The sequence below is a fragment of the Rhinatrema bivittatum genome, chromosome 3 (assembly GCF_901001135.1).
Source record: "Rhinatrema bivittatum chromosome 3, aRhiBiv1.1, whole genome shotgun sequence".
In the NCBI taxonomy this organism is placed as follows: domain Eukaryota; kingdom Metazoa; phylum Chordata; class Amphibia; order Gymnophiona; family Rhinatrematidae; genus Rhinatrema; species Rhinatrema bivittatum.
The window spans coordinates 408,895,424-408,905,271 of NC_042617.1; the positions used below are offsets into that span (position 1 = coordinate 408,895,424).

At 45.6% G+C, this 9,848-nt stretch overlaps 1 pseudogene; it reads left to right on the forward strand.

Annotated features, from left to right (window-relative positions):
• Nucleotides 1-337: 337 nt before the first annotated feature.
• On the forward strand, nucleotides 338-1,518 carry LOC115088804 (annotated as a pseudogene).
• Nucleotides 1,519-9,848: the final 8,330 nt, after the last annotated feature.

Sequence of the window (9,848 nt, forward strand, 5' to 3'; positions counted from 1 at the left end):
AAGAAAGATATTCAGGTCAGTTGAGGGAAAATTAAGTTTGCACTGGCAGAGATTTATTATTATGTGTTCATCTTTGCACATCTCCAAATTTTGCAGTATTGAAACCAACACTATATTTAGGGTTGCCAATATTATTTTAGTCCGTGCAGCTCGATGAGATCATCAGCAGACTACTTTGCGCCTCCTCCTTCCCGAACGGCGCGAGCTGCTGATACTAGCTTTCGTATCTGGTGCTCGCGCTGGCACTCACCACGAAAGAGACACACATGGATGTTGAACAATCCACAAGCTGCCGACCCCTGGCTTAGTTGACTTGCAGGTGTTCGACGAACTACGTTTCCCAGCAGTCAGTGTGTTAAGGGCCCGCAGGATGTGAAGCCGCAGAAAAGGCGGAAGAGAGAGACTTTGGGGACTGTTTTGGTGTGAGAAAGCTGTGGAAAAAAAACAAGTGATCAGGGAGAAATATTTTTCTGGGATAAAAAGAAGAGAGGTGATGGCAGCCACCAAGGAGATACTGCAGCTGGATCTGTACTCCCTTCTGGGGATCGGGGAGCAGGCCACAGAGAAAGAGATTAAGAAGGCATACAAACAAAAGGCACTGACCTGTCATCCAGACAAAAACCCGGATAACCCTAAAGCAGCGGAGCTGTTCCACCAGCTGTCTCAAGCATTAGAAGTGCTCACAGATGCAGCAGCGAAAGCTGCATATGATAAGGTGAGAAAAGCCAAGAAGGCTGCAGCAAAGAGGACTCAAAAACTTGATGACAGGAGGAAGAAAGTTAAATTAGACCTCGAGGCTCGGGAACGAGAAGCCCAAGCTCAAGTGACTGAAGAGGAAGAAATACGAATCACCAGAACTTTAGAACAAGAGATTATACCCTTGAGAGAGGAGGGATCTCGCCAGCTGGAGGAGCAGCAGAAGCTGATTCAGGAACAGCTCCGACTGGAAAGAGAAGAAAGACTTCACGGTAAATCTGGAGGGAACAAAGCTGACAGCATAGTGACTGCCAAACTCAAACTGAAATGGAAGTGCAAGAAGCACAATGAGACAAAAGGTGGCTACTCAAAGACGTCCTCCTGAGACTCCTGCAGAAGTATGGAGAAGTGCTAAATTTATTAATATCCAGTAAGAAGAAAGGGAGTGCGGTTGTGGAATTTGCAACAGTCAAGGCAGCTGAGTTGGCAATAAAGAATGAAACTGGTTTAGTAAATAATCCTTTAAAGATTTCCTGGTTGGACGGCCTGCCATCGTCAGTATTGCAAGGCAATCCCAGTATGACAATTTCCAACTACACCAGCCACTCCACGACATTGCAGGGTTCTGTGTGCTCAGAGCGTGACTATGAAAGTCTGGTTATGATGCGGATGCGGCAAGCAGCAGAGAGGCAGCAGCTGATTGAGCAACTGCAACGGGAAGATGAAGAGGAGTCCAATACATAGCATGGGCACAAAAGGAGTGGCGTTCTCCTCTCTGTTCAACTTTCTAACTTCTTAAGTTAACCCAACATCAGTTTATTAAATTGTTATGTGGTTTGTTTTTTTGTTGACAGTGATATGAATTTGGACAGTGATATGAATTTGGTTTTGGAACGGAACAACGATTATGAGTATTTTATTGTCTAGATAGAATAAAGAATTAATAAAGTTTGCACCTTATTCTAAAAGTGTAGTATTCTTTGTTAAATATAATTGTGTACCTAAAAGGATACGTTGTGATCTCATTACCCTGTGTTTATATTTACCTTAATATTATTTTAAAAGCATAAACATATACTCATGCAAAACCACTAAATAATCTATCTTGTCTCTGCTCTCGAAATGGCAGAATAGTGATGAAATTTTCAAACACTTTCACAAAATGAGCTGCATTAGTACTAAATCCCTGAGTGTAAAAAGATTAAATGACAGCAATAAATACCAGATACATTCAGTTTCAGGTATGACTTACTTGCAATGTAGACAGCTCAAAAAAGTCTTTAAAGTATCAAAACATCTACAGCATTGTAGATAGTGCAACACTGACTCTTAGTGAGTCTAGCATTTATATGCAGTAGCTGAATAATCAGCTGACCCATGATTGACCAATCATAATTATCCAAAAAGGGATTTAAATCAATATCCAATTATCGGCACTTTTAAAGTTTCATTAGACTGAAAAAATCCAGTCCAGGCACACATAATATCCTTCAGTGAATGGCAAGAACACATCATAATGGCATTCAAAAAATAAATCCAGGAAGAAAAGTATGTTGCAAATCTGTTTAAGTGGTATGTGCTTTATCAAGCAGATGCTCAGAGGTTTTAGGTCTGAATATTGAGAAATACATTTATTGCAACATGCAATTGTAGAAAACGGATTAGAAAACTGGTTAGTTTTCTACAATTGCATGTTGCAATAAATGTATTTCTCAATATTCAAACCTAAAACCTCCTGGCTCTTTAAAACTGATTGCCTGTGAGCACCTGTTTGGTAAAGCACAGACCACCTAAACAAACTTGCAACACACTTTTCTTCCTAGATTTATATATCTGGTATGTTTTAGCTCTACTCCACTTTCTCTGTGGTATTCAAAAAATGAAAACATTAAAATTAATAATGCCCCATTCATCACACCATTTAGTCCAAAAGGTTCTATAGTTTTTAAATGAAAGATCCATTTTTGTTGAAAACAGAACTATGCATTGCAATTCACTCCTCAATCAGTTTTAACATTGTCAGTTAATGGCATGAATTTATATATATTGCCAATTTCATACATTGTTAGGGCCTGTCGCATGGCTCTTGGTATTCCTCTATGTAAAAAGATAGTCCTGCTGGCTGTACTGCAAAGCTACCATAATACTGACCAGGGGTATTGGAGGTCACTATTAAGAGGTCATGCAGGCTGCCTGTACAGGTATACATTTGGTGCAGGTGGCATCACATCACGTCCATGTACAGTAATGGAATGCTAAGAACTATGCTGCCCATTTCAGACATCAGTAGGATACATGAAGGCATACAAATATGGAGGCCATAGTAACAGTTATAATGCACACTCAACTTTGTCATTGTAATTTACCCTATAGATTGAGGACCTAAAGAAGAAGACCTGGCGGTTGTGCCTGCAGAAGAAGAGGTGGATAGACTGGCTACAGGCTCGTCAAGATGGGGCTGGAGGTAAGTTATTTCTCTATCAAGGCAATATTCACATGGTCTGTATAGATCCTGTTTCCATCAGAACACACACTATGGGCTTACTGCTCTGCATGACCCTGCTTCTGTTTTCATCATCCAAAAATCCTCATTCACACATAATTATATTGAGAAAGTTCTCTGGGTCACAGGCAGCACTGTTATGAGGGGTTCATTGAAAGATACGCTCTAGCCTACCTGATAACTCTTCAGGCTCTTCACAACAACTCTAAAATTTCTTCACGTGCTAATTATATGGGCGCTATTCAACACAACTTTGTACAGCCTCATGGCTTTAGATATCTTGCTATGTAAACCACCTCCCATTGTACCAAATCCTGACACTGAGTCTAACACACAGCCCATTGCACATGCACAGCAGCATCAAACAACATGCAGCTGGCTTGTGTATTCTGAATGTCAAAGGGTCTTTCTACGATGAGATACCACAGATAGGATGTCATAGCCCCATAGCTATGACCTTTTCCCTTGCCCTCTCCAAGTAAAGGAATACCCTCTAACAGAATGGGAGTACAAGACATGACACTATTGCTGTTCTCATCACAGATGACAAAAACTCGTTGCTAGAGCAGCAGCAGGAGGAGGAGAAGGAGGAGCAAAAAGAGCAGCAAGTAGTAAAGGAAGAACAGGAGCGGTCTGGTGGTGAGGACCCATCCCCAGACCCTGCCAATGCAGCTGTCATTGCTGGAGAAGAACATAATATTCCTCACCTATCCCACCCACCATTAGGAGAAACAGCAGCAGTGGCAGTCCTCCACCTCCAGGTGGCACACCCCAGTCCACTATAGCCTCAGCACCCTCTCCCAATCCCAGTAGAGCCTCCTTCCCTTTTGGACCAGGGAAGTAGGGATGCTGGTATACAGACTGGCCTACCAGTGCTGGCCGAGGGAGGCCCACATCGATCTTTCTCTCCACCACCATCATCTGTTACCCTGGCTTCATAACCAGGCTCATTGTCTAGAGCACCCGCTCCAGGCGATAATCCTGTGTCTCAGCTGAGGGTGATGCGAGTAGCCCTTGGAGGTCTGGCTGCTATATCAGAGCACCAGGCTGAGACATTACAGTGCCACACTGAGACACTCCAGATCAAAGTTTGGTAGAGATGTGAATCGTGTGCCCGATCGTCTTAACGATCGGGTTCGGCTGGAGGGAGAAAAAAAATCTAATCGCTGGAGATGTGAATCAGAATCGGTTCCGATTCACATCGTTAATTTTTTTTTAGTAAGGCCTGACCCTTTAAAATTCACCCCTTACCTTCCCCCACCCCCCGAACCCCCCTAAAACTTTTTACGAGTACCTGGTGGTCCAGTGGGGGCACGAGGACCGATCTCCCGCTCTCGGGCCATCTGGCGGTGGCCATCTTTAAAGATGGCGCCGGCCAGCCAGTGCTCCTACCATGTGACAGGGGCCGGCCAATGGCACGGAAACCCTGTCACATGGTAAGGGCAAAGGGCCATCAGCGCCATCTTTATGATTGGCAGCCGACGGCCCGAGAACGGGAGATCGCTCCCGGGACCACCACTAGAGCGCCAGGTAATTTAAAAATGTTTTGGGGGGATCAGGAGGGTGGGAGAAGCTAAGGGGTCATCTTTAAAGGGTCGGGTGGGGTTTTTTTTAATCGGGCCATCGGCGCCATTTTTGAGTGGCAGCCAAAATGGCGCCGATGGTCCGAGAGCGGGAGATCGGTCCCCGCGCCCTCACTGGACCACCAGGTACTCGTAAAAAGTTTTGGGGGGGGTTCGGGGGGGGGTGGGGGAAGGTAAGGGATTAGTTTAATAGGGTTGGGGTGGGTTTAGGGGTTGTTTTGGTGTGCCGGTTTTCCCGCCCTCCCCCCAAATAATTTTCAAGATAAATCGTGAAAATTTCTATTGTATTGCGCACTGTACCGATTTTTGATGATTTAAAAAATATCGGACGATTTTTTTAAATCATCAAAAAACGATTCACATCCCTATAGTTTGGTGCCTGTCAATATACCAACCAGACACCTAAGTCTGCTTACCCTGGCCTCCCTACTGGCCCAGTCCTTTTTTATGTAATTGTAAATAGTTTTGGTCCCTAGTTTGACCCACCCCTATCCTATTTATTTTGAGATTGTTAAATACTAATTTTAATCATTTTTTAAGTAAAATTGTTTAATTGCCTCAACTTTGATTGTATGTCCTTTATTTTTTCAGTTCTCTTTGGGGCTAGACTAGCTTAAATTCTCTTTCACAAGTTTCTTTCTCCAGGGTATAGATTCTTTTAGTGATCTGTTGGGGGGGGGGGGAGAAATGTAGCTTCCAAGACCCTAGATGGAGTGTCTATGTACCTGTCCCTGGGAAAGGTATACTTATCTCATGCAGGAGACTCTGGGTGAGTGTCTTAATTAATTAATTAATTAATTAATTAATCTTTTCTGAAGGTGTGTTCTAAAAAAGAAATAGCACACTTCACATCAGTTCTTATCCTACCAATAGTGGTAACATTTTCAGAGCAAGGGAAAACACTCACCCTCCGTATTTGGACAAATATGTTTCCCAGGTGGCCAGGGGTGATCTTGTTTCGGCAGAAACCCCTCTCCAATGCTGACAAAAATGCAAATACTGCCTCTGCTCAGAGAGTCTCAATTCCTTTCTCACTCCCAGGGGTCAAGACTCCAAGTGGAGGTCTTCAGATGTAAATATATATTGATCTTACTCACAGTTTTCCAATGTCTCTCGTAATCTTTTTCTCTTTTCCCAAGTTGGAAAGGAATCACCTAGAACACACGGCTCTTGATGTTCCTCTATCAGGGCTGGAAGAAGGGGCAGCAAAACTCTTTCTCCCAGGTCTTCTAACAAAACCTTTTTCCCAAAAAATGCTTCAAACACGAGAAGGCACTTTAGTGGATCACCACCATCCCACTGCTTCCTACGAAGGTCACAGTGGGGCAGATCTTCCTTATGCTGGGCCCCCGAGGGAGATGATTCCCTGTGCACTCTCACTAAATAACACCCAAGGGTCTCAAAGGCTTCTTACAATGGAATACCCAAATAACCTAGAAATCCTGCCAGCCAGTAAGTGGACTAGAAGGGCAGATCCTCGACCTTGGCCATGGACTGCAGGCAGGAGGTATCCAAGTCCAAGGGAAGTGTGGCAGTCTGTGAGATGTGATAAAAAGAAATGAAGGAGGGTAGCTGAGAGGTTTGGGTATGGTGGGTAGAGAGAGGAGTGCAGAAAGCATTTGGTATTGTTCCCTTCATTCCACACCAAAGGAGGTCAAGAGAAGATCATGCAGTACAATACTAGGCAACACATCCATGTCCAAGGAGACCAATGACAATACACTAAGCACACCAGTATGTTTCTGCCCCTCTAAGCAGAGGTAAGTATGCTGATTGTCACTTGAGGATGAGACCTGTACTTGAATAGCTAAAGAAGGAGAGAAGGAAAGTAAATTTGGGCTTAATTTGTAGACACAAAGGAAGTGGAACTGTGGAGTTGGGGGAGGTTGGGGAAAGAAAGAGGAGGTGGTAGTGGCCCAGATATGACCTGTATGAGAAGAAGGGGTCAGGGCTGGGAATGAACACACGCCTAAATGCACACACTTATACACACATAGATGCTAAAACATTCTTCTTCCTACTTATCCCAGTGATCCTTCACCTCCAGCCTCCTATACTGCTCAACCCTCAGCCATTCTTCATCTACCAGAGATCAATAAGCACTGGTGAGTGAAGGATAACTGTGAGTTGTTGGAAATTGTGGATGGAGGGTCACAGATGTAAGTAAAATGGTAGATAAAATGGGACTCCCTTTTTCTACCCTCCCTCCTCCTTTCAGCTCTGGTGATCCTGGTTCTCTATGCCAAGCAACGCCCCCCCCTCCCCTCTTCTTGATTTCTCCAAAGATCCTTATCTCCTCCCAGTGGTGATAGAGTCCTAAATCGCATCCCGATCCTTATTGGTCTTTGAGTTCCCCCATTCCGATGGTCAATATTTCTCTTCAAGAAATTTCTCCTCACCAGCAACTATCCTCCTCATGCTCTTGAGCCAGTAAGTCTGCCTCATAGGCCTCCTCTTATAGCATAAAACAAGGGTGAATGCTGTATTAATTTTTGGATATTTAATAACTGCATTCTTATTTGTCTCTCTATTTTTAGATTTACAATAATTTGAGTCATGTCACACTTCATATGGGATAAGGTGCATAGCTACACAATTGAACAGTTTCTTGTAACTTTGAAAGGTGTTTCATTATTTGAAAAACCTAGTGGACCGACAACATCAGCAACTTGGGATGAATTAGCAACTACCCAGAAACGGCTTATCAGGACTAAACTACACAGTGCAATATTGGTTGAATATCTGAAACATCAGAGAATACCAAAAGGACTCTGAATCAACAAGGAGCCAAAAGTATAGGGGCGGATTTTCAGAGCCCTGCTCGCGTAAATCCGCCCAAAACCGGGCGGATTTACGCGAGCAGGGCCCTGCGCGCCGGGAAGCCTATTTTACATAGGCCTCCCGGCGCGCGCAGAGCCCCGGGACTCGCGTAAGTCCCGGGGTTCTCGGAGGGGGGCGTGTCGGGGGCGTGTCGGGGGGCGGGCCCGGTCGTCGCGGCGTTTCGGGGGCGTGTCGGCAGCGTTTTGGGGGCGGGTACGGGGGCGTGGCTATGGCCCGGGGGCGTGGCCGCGCCCGCCGTACCCGCCCCCAGGTCGCAGCCCGGCGCGCAGGAGTCCCGCTCGCGCGCGGGGATTTACGCCTCCCAGAGGGAGGCGTAAATCCCCCGACAAAGGTAGGATGGGGGTTTAGACAGGGCCGGGCGGGTGGGTTAGGTAGGGGAAGGGAGGGGAAGGTGAGGGGAGGGCAAAGGAAAGTTCCCTTCTAGGCCGCTCCGATTTCGGAGCGGCCTAGGAGGGAACGGGGGTAGGCTGCGCGGCTCGGCGCGCGCAGGCTATACGAAATCGATAGCCTTGCGCGCGCCGATCCAGGATTTTAGCCGATACGCGCAACTACGCGCGTATCTACTAAAATCCAGCGTACTTTTGTTTGCGCAAGGAGCGCAAACAAAAGTAGGCTATTCGCGCTCGTCTGAAAATCTACCCCATATTGCGAGCATCCTGATTTTCTGGGTAAATGGTCATCCATCCTTAATAAATGTACTATGCTCTTGATGATCTTGATAGTCAAACAAGCTACAAAGATGCTGTCTGAACTTCGGGAACAGACCACCTTGCTCCTTGAAAATATCAAGAAGGAATCGGTGATAAAAATTTTCGATACAGCTCTTGGAGACTTCCAATGGTCCATGGATACATTTTGTGTTGAATTAAAAGCCTTTAAAATTAAGAAGTTCCAAATAGACAAGGCAGATTATAAACCTGGTCCGGTCTACTCATGATTAAATCCACTAAAACTAGTGAAGGAATCTTTCAGATTTTCATCTGATGAGTCATCAGGCACTGATGAAGATCTGTCATCTAATACTGCACATTTTTTAGCCTGCCCTCTACAGTGAAGTCATCAGATGCAGGGTTGACATCAATATAATTCAAACCAGGACACAGGCTGGCATCATCCATGGATGATCGCAAACAAATCTGTTATGACAGCTATAGATTCAACACATAAATAGGTGAGACAGTTAGTTGTTATTAACTTGTCTAAAGTACCTCTTTCACATAGCCAAGAGAAAGTACTCAATAGGGGCCTTTCCTTTGTACCCACTTATCTCCATTTGGTTTTCGGTGTAATTTTTTCAAGTTCATCAACTACAGAGGAAAATGTATTTCAAACAGAATCCTCCTGGTCCCATCAACCCAATCCTTGATACTTTTGAATTAAATGTTCTACAAGAAATCGAGGGGATCAGATTTAAACATTATTTTAACATTTTGAAAGAAGAAAGATGTGTACTAACAGAACTCCTACAACAGCAGGAAATTGTCATCAAGCCAACTGTTAAAGGTAGAGCAATTGTCGATATGGATGTTGTGGGAGTCTCAGTTTAGTGGACCCTTGGGCCGACCTGCTGGAGACTGGGAATAGATGGTCAATGTCTCTAATGAATAGCAGGCCGGGAGGCAGATGTTCAGGTGGGACGTAGATGCTCTTCACCCTGGAAGCTGGTACGCCCTTGGGAGGAGCCTGTAGGAGCCCAACCGCTGGGACTTAGGTGGCTTCACCCTTGGAAGCCGAAGCCCCCCCCACCCCCCCGGGAGGAGCCCGTAGGGGCCCGGCTATTGGGACTTAGGCGGGTCGTGGATCAGGACAGGTAACTGGAACCAGACTAAGACAGTAGCAATAATGTAACTGGGTTCGGGTTCTGGAACCAGGCAGGAACTGTAGCGAGACTCAGGTACTAGAACCAGGCAGGAACTATAGCAGGACTCAGGTACTGGAACCAGGCAGGAACTGTAGCAAGACTCGGATACTGGAACCAGGCAGGAACTGTGGCAGGTAAACAGGAATCAAGCAGGTACTGTAGCTGGCAGGCAGGAACCAAGCAGGTACTGTAGCTGGCAGGCAGGAATCAAGCAGGTACTGTAGCAAGCTGACAGGAACCAAGCAGGTACTGTAGCAGGAACGGAGCGACGAAGCCAAGCGAGTCACTCCGGGGCACAGCGCAACAGGAAACCGGGAAGCTAACCCGTTGCAAGGCAAGGACTGGGTGGTCGCAGCCAGCTTAT